Below are 15,408 nucleotides of genomic sequence, written 5' to 3'. Positions count from 1 at the left end.
GTTCCACTTTTTTATTTATAGTTTTGACCAGATGTTGCACTCTGGAAGGTTGAGAGGACTGGCTGGCACACACTTTTACTGCTATTTTACAAAAAGTAGACATTGCCCCGATGTGGCATAATGGACAGATTTGTATCTCATAATTTAGGCCTTTCTTTAAACTTTAGAGGGTTTTCAGTTTTGAGTTCCCAGATCTGACAGGTAGCTTAATGTAGACGTTAAGGGGGGCATAGTGATAAGGTGTTTGCCTCATAGTCACAAGGTAAAGGGTTTGATGCCCATCTTTGTTTGTGGATTATGGGGGGGGGGGGGTCACAGAGTCTGTTCATATGAACAGATTGAATTGGTAAGCAGGATACGTTTTGATATCATCCCTGCAAGGTAGTTAATCTAAATGACTATGGAAGGGCTGGAGCATTTCAATTTTTCCCTCACTTTCACTGAGAGGTTGTGGGGGAGGCAGGGATTAGCAGGATAGCACAGATAGGGTCTTACTTTTAACTTTGCTTTGGGGGAGGCTTGTGTGTCAAAAATGGTGTAGGCGAGCAGTTGTTGGGTGGTGGTTGGGTCGGAGTTTTAGTGAATATCTTGACTTCATTAGCGTACTTGGATTCATTCTCTCTCATGGTCACAATTGAGGTTACATGTGCCATTTTGAGTTAATTTGTTTCCTGAGAAGTTCACAGGCAAGTGTGTTTGATGCACATAATACTAAGTGTGGCACCTTTTCAGTGAGTTGAAATGGTAAGTAAATGGATGCCATAAAAGAGGAGTCTGCATGTGTTTTACTCTTATGAGAATGAGTGGTTTAGTGAAGATGGTGGCTATTCTGTGGTGACATTTGTTGATACTGTGTACACTTCAGTTTGAAACTTTTATTTGGTAATGTTACGGGGGAATATGTTGGATAACATCTCAGCTTTAGAACAGATGCTGTCACAGGCTCCATAATCTGCTGTATTGGCAGAAGTATGTAGTATTTAAAATTTTCTCTTTATCCTAACTATTTTCTCTCCTTCCATCTCCGAGATGAGGCTAACACTTATAATGTGGAACAAATGGGTAAATGCTGATACACTTTCTAATGTCTCATTAACAACGTTAACTAGGAAGCTCATAGGTTGGTTAAAATGTGATATTTTATTTATAGAATAGGCCTTTTGATGAAATAATAATTCAGTTCCATTTACCATTGATATCAGTTAAATTGTTAACACGGAATGTGTGACTGACTTTTCATGGTGGAACTTCTAGGAACATAAACTTTTATAACCCCAACTATGAAATGTTCCTCAATATGAGGTACATGTGAAAGGTATGGGCTCATTGTAGTGGTATTTTACTCTTTGTTTTAAGTATCTTTTAAGTTTCACTGCATTGTATATGTTCTCGTTACAGCAGCCTATAGAACAGTGCCGTACATGGGAGAAGCTGTCAAGGGTACACTCTTTAACAGAGGAATATGTAGTTTTGTTTAAGCTTTTCATTTGTGTAAGAGTGATTGTGTGGGTATATTCTTGTAGTGCTTGCTTACGGAAATGCTCCCAAGACTGTTTTATGGAATAAGTTAACTTGCCCATAGTGTAGTATTGGTTTTGTATGGGAATTATGAGGTAACCCATGTATTGTGATATTTAAATTATCCCCCATCTACAGTGTTTATTTGTAGCAGAATAAAGTTGGTAGCTTGCTGTATATTCTGTGTTTTAATAGGTGTCAGTCAAATGCATGGGTTCATTTAGGGCTGCTTGTGGTATAAGACTGTTTTGCAGCAGTATGTTCCTTCACTGGTTGAGAAATGATTTGCTGAAGGATATGGCAGTGCCTTGTTATTGAGGATAGGGGATGCAGGGCAGTGTAGCAGTTGTGCAGTTGATGAAAAAGGTAGGCCCTTGGCAGTGCCTAATGTTGTCATTATGAAGTTTTGATCTATATGTGTGCCAAGATTTTACAGCTTTCTTTTCTTTTGCAGAGGGGGGAGCTCAGAATGGGTATCAGTCCTTGGCCTGAAGGAAGTGGATTTGAAAGGTGATGGGTTCTGCTGAGGTGGATGTTCTGGTCATGGGACTGGTGCGCAATGAGGTTGGAGGTAATCCTACTTTATTAAGGGCTCATTAGGGTACGTCAAAGTTGGTGCGGTTTGGGAGTAATGTGAGGACAGGTGAGGATGAGATATGTCTGGGCAGGGTAAAGCAGGTTTGGGGATTGTTTATGAGGAATTTGGGATGTCCACAGGTGAAGTGGAGTCACAACAATGTGAAGGTTGGTTAGATTTTGTGGTCATGGTAGTTGCATTTGAATTTTCCCATGGCAAGGCTATGAAGATGGGTTGCTTGGTGGTCTGTGCTACTTTTAGAGTTTAGCACTGCTCGTCATTGGATTTGGCTGCAGTGGGTAGGCAATCAGAAGGAGGGAAATTATTTGGATGCCCTCTTTTTAAGGCTAGATGAAGGGTTTTACAGAGAATAACAAGTTATGTGTGTGTGCTGGGGATGTGTGAGGAATGGGTTTCTGTTGTTTAAGCAGAGGTGTGATGGTCCAAGCAAGGCATTGTGTTTCTCGGTTTGCTAGTGGATGCAGGCCATGGTTTGTTTGATTTACCAGATGTGAAGATGATGAGATAAATTGGGAAAAAGGCATATTTAGGGTGGATTTGGCTCTGATTAGTATAGTTGCACAGGTGACAGGGTTATATAACTTTACAAAATCTTGGACGGTAGTTTGAATGGTTGGGGTAGGTTTGATAGTGTGAAGATTAACAGACTGTGGCTATTGATAAGTTTTGTTGCAAGAGTTGGCGCTGGGAGATGGAGGTTCATTGTGTTACAGTTTTGGGGGTATTGGCTTTATGGATGTATTGATGTCATTAAAGAGGCTGATTCATGGTCAGCAAATGATAGGCTGGTCATTAGATGTTTTGCCTTATAATAGATAGTGGGTATGGTGGTTGGATTACTATTAAATTGATCTTTTAGAAAAGGAAATCTCATTTTTGTCATTATTATATCCTTTATGTGACAAAAAGATTTTGCAGTTAGGTAGGATGGCATGCAGTTTGGGTTTGCTTTGTTTCAGATGGTGTTGGGATTTTTAGTGTTTTGGTGGCACATTTTGCAGGTAATGACCAGGGAATAATTACAACATTATTGCTTGTAGCAGGATAAGTAAGGATATGTTTGATTTACAGAGGTTATACAAGGGTATGATCATCACTTTGACACTGGAGAGGGATCACTGGTTTAATTAGAGCTGTTTAGACAACTGGTTGTTTTGGGTGTTTATATGATAGAGCTTCGGGACGCTGATGACAGGGATCCAGTTTGGATCATAGAGGATGGAGTACATTGAAGGATATTTGACTTCAACCTTTTTAACATATGGTTAGGTTTGTTTTGGAAGGTTTTGTTGGAAGTTTTGGTATGAAGGAGGGGCAACAGTCTAGTCAGGGTGATGGGCAGAGAAGAGTGGCAGGCTTGTCCCTCTTCAGCTCCGCCTCTGGTGTTTGATGTTCATTTCAATGACTTGGATAATGAAAATGAGTGGGACGCTGCTTGATAAGTAAAATAAGTGAGTGGAGGTAAGGATGTTGCTTATTTGGTCAGGGTGAGCGAGGTCACACCACCCTAGTTAACAGTTATATGTATGTTTATGCTGTAATTGGCCAGGCTGAGTGAGGTCACACCACCCTAGCTAACAGTTATATGGATGTCTATGCTGTAAAGTTATGTTTATGGAAGTTTAATAAAAGTTTGGTGTGATGTGTTTATTGAAGGGGACTGGAACAAAAGGTATTATTAAGTCTAATGCTTTTTACACCAATATGCCTTCAAGTACTAGCAGTACTTCTAATTTCTTATAGTGTAATGCACAGTGTACTGATGCTGCAGAACTGAAACTCAAGAAAGGCATGTATTGTAAGCATTAGAGCTTATAGAAGAAGGGAAACAGTTTAGAAGCTAGGCTTTATTTGCAACACAGTAGATCTATGGGAGGGATGTAAGAGGGAGATGATATTCTGATGCAGGCTGGAAACAGCATGGAGTGAATCCTTATGATCTGAAGTGCAGCTTTGCAGCTGTTCTGTATGATGACACTGATTGTAGATTGACTAGAGTGCAGGAGGGTTTGAAAAAAGAGAGGAAGCAAAAAATAATCACTGGCATAATAACATTTTCCAGTAGGCAGTGCATCCATGCCATAAACAAGGATTCAATGCATATCATGTGGGTTAATGAATGCTTAAATAAGTATGCAGATCTCAAAGTCTTTGCATTTTTGGGGTCTCAGTACTTACACAGAAGAACTCAGACCTTATACTAATATGACTTTCCTCTCCTATATGATAGCTAAATCAGATTGTCACCTTTGAAGAAGTCATATCTTTCCATCTATTCTTACTGAAATTCTATTTACTTCTGCTCATAAGAAACCGCTTCTAGATTTAGGGGGGTGGATTGAAAAGGAAGCATCTGCCAAGATGGCTCCAAAATACAGTGTCACTCTCCAGCTATTCTTTTAATTGAGTTATTTTGCCATTACAGGGGCAAGCCATAGTAAATATGACAGCTGTTACTAATCTTCATAGAGGTATCATCAATATTTTGGTTACACTGTATTTTATACTGCTAATTACACTAGTGAATCCAGAACAAAACTGAGTTCCTAAAAAGATCAGTCTGGAGGATGAGTTAATCAATCATGGAAAAAACTGAAACTGAGCAAATGTTTGGTTTGAGACATAACCTATAAAAACTTGGTGGGTGCTCATAATTCCATGCCATCTTTAATGGAGTGCAACATGAAGGAGGAAGGTCATTGATAAATAAAATGCCTGGACTTGAACAAATTGGATTAATGCAAACTATGTGGATCAGACGAATTTGTAGCAATATGTTTTACTTTAGGTTCATAGGTTCATAGGTTCATAGGTTCATACTAGGCTATCTGCCCAGGGGCATTTATAAGCCTAGCCCAGAGTTTTGTGGCTTTCACCACCCCTTTAGTTTGGAGGATACTATGCCCATTATTTTGCTGTGCCTCTGTCAAGCAGTGACACTGAGATAATCGCTGGGGTATATCTGCGATCTCCCATCCATTGGTCAAGATTTCTCTTGAACAAAGCCAGCGAGGTGCTCTGCCTCACATGTACTGGGATTTTGTTCCATAGCATAGGGAGTCTCTGGGTGATGAATCTGTCCCTCCAGCACGTCCTATTAATAACCGTGTCAAGGTTTAAGTCTCCCGCACTTGTAGTTCTGAGGGATCTAGATTTTTTGAGGTGAAGCATGTTCATCAATTCTGGGTTGGACATGGCCTTGTATGTCAGGCACAGATCACCTCTGAGCAGACGGTAAGCGACTGAATAGAGCTGAAGTTCCTTCAGTCGGGCAGCATAGGACATATTTTTGAGACCCTTTATCCTTTTGGTGAGGAACTTTTGGGGCCTTTCCAGTTGCTGCAGGTGTTGTGTCAGATACATTCCGAATGGGGCATTGTACTCAATCATTGGTCTGATGAGTGATGAGTACAGGGGGACGATGACTTCCCTTGATCTAGATGTGAATCCCTTCATGATCAGGTGGGCAATGTAGAAGGTCTTCCTAACTACTTTGGCAATGTGAGTGTCAAATGAAAGGTTACTGTCAACCTGGGTCCCCAGATCCCTGATAACCTCTTCTGTGCTTAGTGGGTTGCCGCCTATATGGTAGCTAGGGGTAACCTTGTTTTTCCCGAAGGGTATGACTATGCATTTTTTGGCGTTTAACTTTAGGCCATGGCTCTGGCACCAGTTATCCATTTCTATAAGACACTTCTGAAGGATATCTGTGTCAGATGTGTTCTCAACTATGGCGCCCAGTTTGCAGTCATCTGCAAATTTTGTCAGCCATAATCCTCCTGTGTTTGCTTGTACTTCTGAAAAGTAGATGCCGAACAGAAGAGGACCCAGGACTGAGCCCTGTGGGACACCACTTGTGACAGGCTTCGAGTCTGACATGGCGCCAGCAACTCTGACCCTGTGGGTTCTGTCACTTAGCCAGTTTGCAACCCATCTTGTGATGTATGGGTTTACATTTAAGCTGATGAGTTTTTCAATAATACCTGAGTGGGGTATTGTGTCAAAAGCCTTTGCCAGGTCGAGGTAGGCTGTGTGGACTGCCTTTCCCTCATCAATGGCCTTGGTGACTGTTTCGAAAAAGTCAACCAAGTTTAAAAGGCATGATCTGCCTTTGACAAAGCCGAACTGGGTCGGATCCAAAGTCTGCAAGTCTCCTATGTCTTTATTTATGAGTTCCATTATGATCCTCTCCATAGCTTTGCAGATCAAGCTTGTCAAGCTGATGGGACGGTAATTTCCCGGGTCGGTGGAAACACCGCCTTTGTGAAGTGGGACCACAGTTGCCGTACGCCACTCCTTAGGCACGTATCCTGAGGTGAGGCTAAGATTAAACAGCTGCCCTAACTGCGGGTTTAATTCCTCATTGAGTTCGTGGAGCACACATCCGGGTACACCATCTGGTCCCATGGATGCTGTGTTTTTTGCCTTGGAGAGAGCAGTTCTCACCTGAGCGTTAGAGATGTTTGGGGGGCTATAATTCTCTGGTATAGATATCTCACCTTTTGGGGGGGAGGGGGGGGAGAAGTTTGCACTGAACCTGTCATCCAGTATGTTGGCAATGTCTGTAGGATCAGTAATTTTTACATCATTTTGAACTAATTCTGAGCATATCTGGGAGTTTCCTCCCAGGTTTCTAACATAGCTAAAGAAGGCCTTATGATTGCCCTTTGAGTCCTTAGCGACTCTTCTCTCAAAATTTGCTTTGGATGATTTTATGAGAGATCTTAGTTTTTTACTTATAATGATCAAGGGTGTTTTCCCTTTTAAGGATTTTGCTCTATCTTGTAGTAGCTTCCTCCTTTTGTTGTAGAGCTTGTTTATGGCTGGGGTCCACCAGACTGGACGCTTGCCTTTGGGACAAAGAATCTTTGTTTTGTTTGGGATTGCCTGATCCATGCCGTCCTGTAGGTGCTGGTAGAAGGCATTTGTAAGTGATTCAGCAGCTTGAGTAATGGTTTCCGCAGTCTCGGGGGCCTTAAAAAAGACCACACTAGTCTTTAGAAGTGTGAAGTCGGCTTTTGAGAAGTTCTTCACTGTGGTCTTTTTTATCTCAGGTGGGGGCGGGATGTGGACTTCCAGTGAGATTAGTTTATGGTCTGATCTCACCAGTGAGGGGTATACTTCCGGTGTTGAACATTGTGACCCCATGTTCGTGATGATGAGATCTAGTATGTTATCTCTTCTTGTGGGGATGGTGACTAGTTGTTCCATGGCATTTGAGTTTATGAACTCTAGGAACCTTTGGGCTAGAGTGTTGGGGCTTGAGTAGTGATCCCAGTCTATATTCGGGTAGTTGAAATCACCTAGTATGATGGTGTTTGGAGATACATTTATCCCCTCCAGTGTTTTCAGGAAAGCTATGTGAGGTTCCTGAGATTGAGAGGGTGGCCTGTAACATGCTACAAATTGCAGAGCAGTCTTGCCTATGGTTAATTGCACCTGGATGGTTTCCGATGCATCGTGGACTCCCCATCCAAGTTTGTGCAGGAGTGGGTAGTGCTGATTTGATTGACATCCCATTTGGACTGTCAGTTAACTGTGTTGGTTAGGATTTTTTTTAAATGTTATTCAAAAATTTGTTTTGTAAACAGTAAAAGGATTAAATAGGTAATAAATATGGAACTCTAATGTCAAGCATTATGACTTAATGTCAGACAAAGAGGGCTACATCCATGAAAGAGGCTGCTGCACCCCCTGCGATGCAGAATTTTAAGTGTTTTTCAGTCCTTTGGTGGGAGATGGGTCAGAGGAAGAACCCCCCCCCCACCATGATCAATGTTACACTGTCTGTCTTTTTTAAAATTTTATCTTCTTAAAAACAACTGAATTGAAATGAACATTTATTTATTGATTAATAAGAGGGAACGATATCATAATTAAAATGTCAGCCAATGTCGCATAGGAGGAGCTACCTACTACACACCCAAGGAATCCTAAAGTAAAATATTGCCAGATCTGATTCAGAGACTTGCTTCATGCACAGTACCTGCATGAGTAAAGTTGACACCTGTTATTAAAACTGAATGACAGCAATGAGTACAAAGCCCCATATAGCATGTATCTAACCAGACTCATCCATCAATTTGAACGTCCTCAGATGTTCCTCACTATAAGAATACAGGGTATAGGAAATGTGTCCTTTGCACATCTCCTCAAGGCCCTATCCCTGTATTCTGTCTCCTACAGGCTGTTGAGGGGAGAACTATGCCTGGCATACAAGGCATTGTCAGACCCAACCCTGATGGACTACTCTAATATCTGCAAATCATATAGTACCAAAATTATCCATTCTAAGGATTTAAACCTTGCTTCTGATATAAATAGGACCTACTGGAGAAACAGGTATATATCCCAGAGACTACTCCTTCTCTGTCTGGAACAGGCTCCACATCCATGTGATTGTGAAGCAGAGCTCCACCCTAACCTAATTAACGTGTAACTTGGACAACTAGATGGGGAGCAGGAAATTCATCACTGGTTTGACACCTGTATCTCTAATGGACACTGGAAGCTTGTAAATGTTTCATCTTTCAGGCCCCTGCTTGTAAATGTTTCATTTCCTAAGCCCCTGTTTATACTTATCAAAGGTAGCAGGACTTATCAGACATCTGGGATGAATGGCTAGACTTAAAAAGGCCCTTGTGTTTGTTAGCCTAGTATATACCCTACCCATGCCAGCAGAATACTACAACTACATCAGATCATCTATTTATCTTCGATCCAGTACCCATATCCTCTATAATATCTCTTCTTAAAAAACTAAAACCCACTAAGCTAGCTGCTGACCTTCTCCCAGCTGAGTTTCTGCAAAAAGCAGCTGAGACCATTTCCTATCCCGTCTCCATAATCATAAACCGTACCTTGTCAGAAGCCTTCATCCCCTCCATATGGAAAATGTCCAACATTATTCCTCTCCATAAAGGTGGTAGCTCACTAGAGCTAACCAACTACAGACCTATAGCTATACTCTCACCCCTGGCCAAAATTATGGAAAAGTGTGTCCACAAACAACTGATGGAACACCTCAACAAAAATAAAATTCTAGCCAACTCCCAACATGGCTTCAGGCCAAATCACAGTACCACATCAGCCCTACTATCCTTTTCTAATACCATCAATAACTTTAGAAACAATAATAAACTATCATCTGCTCTTTTCTTAGACCTCTCCAAGGCCTTTGATATGGTGAACCACATTCAACTCCTCCATACATTAAAAAAACTATCACTCAGCAATTCCACGCTGAAATAGTTCCAATCCTACCTGTCCAATAGGCAACAGGCTGTTCTATGGCAGGACAAGTTATCCACATGCCTACCTGTTACACTTGCAGGTCCCCAAGGAGCTATTCTTGGCCCTCTTCTCTTCACCATCTTTGTTAATGACCTGCCCACAATCACCCCCCATGCCACATGCATTCAATATGCAGATGATTCGACTATCATCAGCACTGCCTCCAACCTGGCAGACCTCACTGCTTCAACCTAATAGAAAAATGGTTCTCAAGTCGTCAACTAGTTCTCAACCCCAACAAAACAAAACTACTTACTTTCTCACCCACTAACAAGACTCTTCCCCCCACCTTCTCTATTACATCCTCCAGTGGAATCACTATATCACCAGAAGCTCACACAAAGCTATTAGGTGTTACCATTTATAACTTCCTTAAATTTGACACCCATTTCAATCTTACCATCAAAACAGTCAATAAAAAGCTTGGCTCTCTCTATAAAGTAAAACACTTTCTCACTCCTCACGCTAAAATTACAATTGCCAGCACACACCTACTATCAACTCTTTTCTATGCCTCCCCCTCCTTACAAACCTAAACAAGACAACCCTTAACAAACTTGCTTCTTGTTACAATCACATAGCTAGATTTGCCACAAATTCCACCTTTAGAACACATCACTGCACTAACTTGAAGCAACTAGGGTGGTTAGAGTTTTCCAGCCAACTCCATTTTAACCAACTCAAAACGGCTCACCAGATACTGTATCACCCAGAGAAAACACCAGCTCTGAAAAACATCATTCACCCCTATATTAACCTGCAATCTTTATGCTCCTCCAATAAGATCTTAGCTCAAACTACCAAAGCCAATAATTCTGCTGGGGATTCTCTATTCTCAAACTTTGTAGGTAAAATGTGGAACTCCCTACCGACCATGCTCACCTCAGAACCTTCACTCCTACAATTCAAAAAAAGCTTAAACCCCATCTCAATACTCTCTGGCAATGTCCCTGTTCCAAACCTGATTAACCACTATCATTTACCCTTCTCTTACTTCACTATCCTTAACTGCTTTTAACAAGGCGCCTCGCCTTTGTAACTGACCTATGTTTTTTTTTTATATGCTGCTGTTATTTTTTCCCAAGATGTGATGTATCTTTATATTGTATTTAGAACTCAACTATCTTCCTTTTTTGCATTAACAATGTTCATATGTCTGTTATGTACCTGGAGCTTTTCTCCCCGGGCCTCCGCTGAAAATGGACATGTATCCAGTCGGACTCTCCCGGTTAACAAATGTAAAATAAAATAAATAAATAAATAAATACCTATGAATCTATGAGATTAGAATATCAGTGAGTTTGGTTTTCAAGTTGACAAACTAGAAAATATTTAATAAGCTTCATGGTTGCACTGAAATGGATTAATGTTTTACACTGCACAGATCGGGGATGAAGCCTTCCTTGTTGGGGATGTCAGCAACAAGATATTGCAAAATTGCTCATGGCATATATACCAATACCTATGTTTCTTAGTTAGTGAAACTGAAAAATCTGAAAAAAAGCACTACTTTTCAGTAACAATGGAATTTTAATATAAAAGCCATATGCAACATTTGTTTAATTTTGGAGAAATGTGGGAGTTCTTCAGAGTGTAGCAGATCTTGTTGGTTTCTTTTAGTCAAGATAATGTAATGCAGTGTTCATTGTTTAGGTTTTCCTCCCCGAAGAAATGAGTCATATATAGTGAGCATTGTCTAGGTTTTCTCTCTTCCTTCTGTTTTAATGAAATGTGTTATACATGTTGTCTTGGGTTTTCCTCTCTGTTCCATCATATTACAATATCTCACACTTATTTAGCCATAGCGTGCATTCCCTACACATAAGTAATTAATGCCAGCCCAGGGTACTACCTTCCATTCCTGTTGATTTTAGTTAATACTCTGTATTCATGGACATCCTTCTGTCACCTTTTCATTCCTCCTATAGAAGTGGTAGCCCTGTATCAAATCTCTCAAAGCAAGGCTTTATGTTCTTTTGCTTGCAATCAGGTTAAAATGCCAGCACATGTGTGGCTTAATGCAACAATATTCATTTCATTCTTAGATATGTTGCTGCATGAATAAGTTGACTAGTTGTCAAGGAAGCACTTGTATTTGTGTGGTCATTCAGTACATTGATGATAAAACTCACCATTCCTCAAAATTCAAGGGATTAACAGCTCTGTTGAAGGGCCTAGTGCTCCACAATAACTGGATTAGAAAATTTGTCATGCAGCAGACCTCGTGATTAGGTTGCTGTTCCTTTCTCTCACTCATGTTAATGTATTTTGTGTTATATATTTATTTGTTTGCTTATTTCTTTGTGTGTTTGTTTGTTTTACAAAATTCAAAAGATTATAAGTGCACAATCTAATGCCCAAGTGGAGTGACAGTTAAGAATCAGACTGTTGACCCTTCCATAGTACTGTATAGAAGAGTTCTATGCAAGGTAATTATGCTGTTTATTCCCCACACTATATTTTCATGAATCTTATTTTCTGCCATCACTCTTTCTGTATCCTTAAATATTTGTGAATATTTCCAAAAACAGTATGTCCATTTAGACTTTCTGGCATAATTCTCAAAGAAAAAATCATTTTAAATAATTAAGGGCTGACAGACAATGACAAGCTTTGCTTTGAATCTTGGACTGTCTATTAGAGTACATTATGAGTTCTCAGCACTGGTTTATTCATTGTGAATTTATTGCTGGGGCAGTGTGCACAGTTCAAATTAAGAAAACATCTTTCTTCATGTTTATAATTCCTACTGATAGTGATATTGGCTAAACTCCCAAATTTTCCCTTTTTTAATAATGAATCATTCCATCACCTCAGCCCTGTTGTAGAAGACAGCAAAACATACACTAGTTCTGTAGTTGATGCATTTAGTAAAATTGCTAGTGCCTGGGATTAGGATAGCTAAATTGCACTCAATAAATATGGGAGAGGAGGAAGAGTTATATGTTCAGTTTCAACTTACTGCTGCTTTTTTTATTTAGGAGCTTTTAGGTTTAACATTTGTGACCTAGATGGAATTCATATGATTTAAGGCTTTATTTGTGTGCATTTATGACATAGTAAATAAATGTCAGCACTTACCTTACATGTTTGCTGCATGAAAGGAAACAACGACAGGAACCATTTCTAAATATCATTTACTTGTCTACAAGATAATAAAAATGCAAGAGCCAAGTAACAAAGGCTGATGGAGGTTAAGCATAAGATGCCCTTCTGACTCAATCAGAATATTAAATCAATAAGGTTTATCTTCCTCATGGTTTGGTTAAGAGTTTCTTTTCTCTGTGCTGATTTCAGCTGTGTAAATGTTGAAATCATTGATAGTTCTTTCCCTTAAAAAGGTGACTAGGGTGTAATGAAGTACTGACATCTTTTTGAAAATTCATTTTTTTCTGGTCTGTTATATGTCTGTGGAGGAAGGCTAATGACCCTTTCATAGTTTAGGATTAAACAAGGGTGTATCTTGTCGATATAGAAATTCCATAGTACTTTATCATGGAAAAACTTAAGTAAAAGCTGTTTCTTATGACAAAACTTAGCCGGCGTCATGTTTGTATAACGTGGTGAACAAAATACTTTGTCAGGCATTCAAAAGCAGATAGCACACTGTGTACGAAAGCAACTTGGTGAGCACAACAATCAGGGAGGTGGTGAATCAGAGACACATAGAAAGACTACAGTAGGAAAAAATTCTGTGGGATACATCATATGCTAATGATGGCATAATCACGTGTCCATATGACAGAATCAAACATTGTGGCATAATTTGGGGATGTATAAAAATTGTGTAATGAGTCACAGTGATCATTTTATTGAGCAGCTTCATCTTTCAATAAACATGTTTATCGCTCACTCTAAATACTGAAGCAGCATCTGCTATCACTTGCTAGTATGTGTTGTTGGCCATCTTCATAGCAAACAGTAACAATGTTGTGTGCCACAGAGAAAACTCTAACAACACCAGACATATCATCACTTCCACAACAAGGACATAGTTTATAGCAACCATGTGGAAAGAAACATAACATTAAAAAGATTTAGTAGACATGTTCTCCCCTCACATCATCATCAGCCCCCCTTTTTCCATTTTTTCTAAAAATGTACAAAGAATGGGAAAAAGGGTAGCTGGTGCTGATGATTCTGCCCTGACATGGGTTCTAAGTGGATGTTTAGACTGTCTTTCCCAGTGGACATGAAGACTTTCATAGTATCAACCATCTTTACCATGGGAACCTTTCAATGCCTTACAAGTGACAGGTTTGGAATTTTGCAGGCCTCCACCTAGTAACTCCTACACTAGTTTCTTGACATTATGCTAATGCGTGTGAAGGAGCATATACAGTTTCCACAGACACCAGAGGAAAGAACCGCCATTATGCAGGCTTTCTACAACATAGGCCATTTTCCTTAGGTCGAGGGGACATTGACTGCACCAGCATTGCTATCAAGGCCTTTGATTTCTGTTATATAACCCAGGAAGAATTCTACTCCATCTTCTATGTGGTGTGCTGTGCAGAGGGTATTGTACACACTGTATATGTGCACCCACCAGGATATACATACATCCAACCATAAAGTACAAGGATTTCCTTTCCCATCATCTTAAGTATCAGACTACTTGTAATGGTAGCTACTGTTGTGTGTTGCAGGTAATGTTGGACACCCATTGCAGCTATAGCTGATGACCTGCAATCTTCTCACAGAGAAGGCATACAAGACTACACTATCACAGATATGGACCATCGTTGTACATATGTTTGGAATGCTGAAAGCCTGCTTCTGCTGGCTGGTAGTGAACTGCAGTATTGTCTAGAGACCTGAAGTAAGGCATTCATGATCTGTATCATGTCACATAACACAATGCTTTGGAAACAGTTAGAGCAAAGAAAGCCTGCAGCACTGACTGACATACTTTTGTCAGTAGCACAGGAGATGTCTGGTGAGAAGTCATTAGAGGAGCTAGCTGCAATGAGCCCTCATGTGAGCCAGATGAGTATGCAATAAGTCAAGTCATTGGTAGAACAGCAGTCTATGGTCCATATCTATGGACTCTGACAAGACCAATGGAAACAATGATGCATGTAGAAACACTTGTAGTGTATTGACTGGCCATGCTGTGCATCAGATATTAACATATTCAAATTAGTCACTGAGGTGGGCTGGACACAGTCATCATAATTTGCACAGGCTACAGAGCACAGTATCAGAGGACAGCTACATTAGCTTTGATGGTAGAGCCAGTGTTGGTGCTTGTGGTAAGGACATGCATAGCTATGAAGCTGGGAAAATTAGGCATCATGTCTCCCAGTGATGGGATGGAGATTTGAGATGTAGACCAAAGGATGGGTATACAATGTGGCTGTGCAGTGTCATGCTCAGAGGCAGATCATCCATGGGATGCCAAAGCATGTGGAGTACTCAAGTCAAAATGCCAATGCGGCCACAACCATTGTGTTCTAATAGACCAATGACATCCACTACACTATGTCCAGGCATGATTAGATATTACCCTTGGTAAAGCTATAGGGGTATGAAATTGCATTGAACTGTAGAACCTTGTGTTGGTTGCCTGAAGGGATGTGCTGAAGTAGAGCTGAATGAGTGTCATCTGTATCGATCTGAGCATCCATTGCCAGTGGTTGAGGCCAGAGTATAGCCATATGAGCAATACCGATTTTCGGGTGAGCATAAATGGAACTGTCAACATCCATGAGTGGTAGATCTAGGCAGTTGACTGGGCCCACTGGCCAGGGGTATCCACATTAACTTTCTTCTTTAATGCTGTGGGTTTTTTTTCTACTTTAAGAAGACACACGCACACACACACACACACACACACACACACGCACACATGCACACGCGCACGTGCACATGCACATGCGCACGTGCACACACACACACTACAATGCATGCACACACACTACAATGCATGCACACACACTACAATGCATGCACTCCAATGTGAAGGTAATGTGTTTGTATGTGCAAAATTCCTTAAT

This window comes from Protopterus annectens, chromosome 5.part1, assembly GCF_019279795.1.
Source record: "Protopterus annectens isolate FY-2018-M chromosome 5.part1, PAN1.0, whole genome shotgun sequence".
Taxonomy (NCBI): Eukaryota; Metazoa; Chordata; order Ceratodontiformes; family Protopteridae; genus Protopterus; species Protopterus annectens.
The sequence above is the reverse complement of the archived record's forward strand: the minus strand, read 5'-3'. Positions refer to the sequence as shown.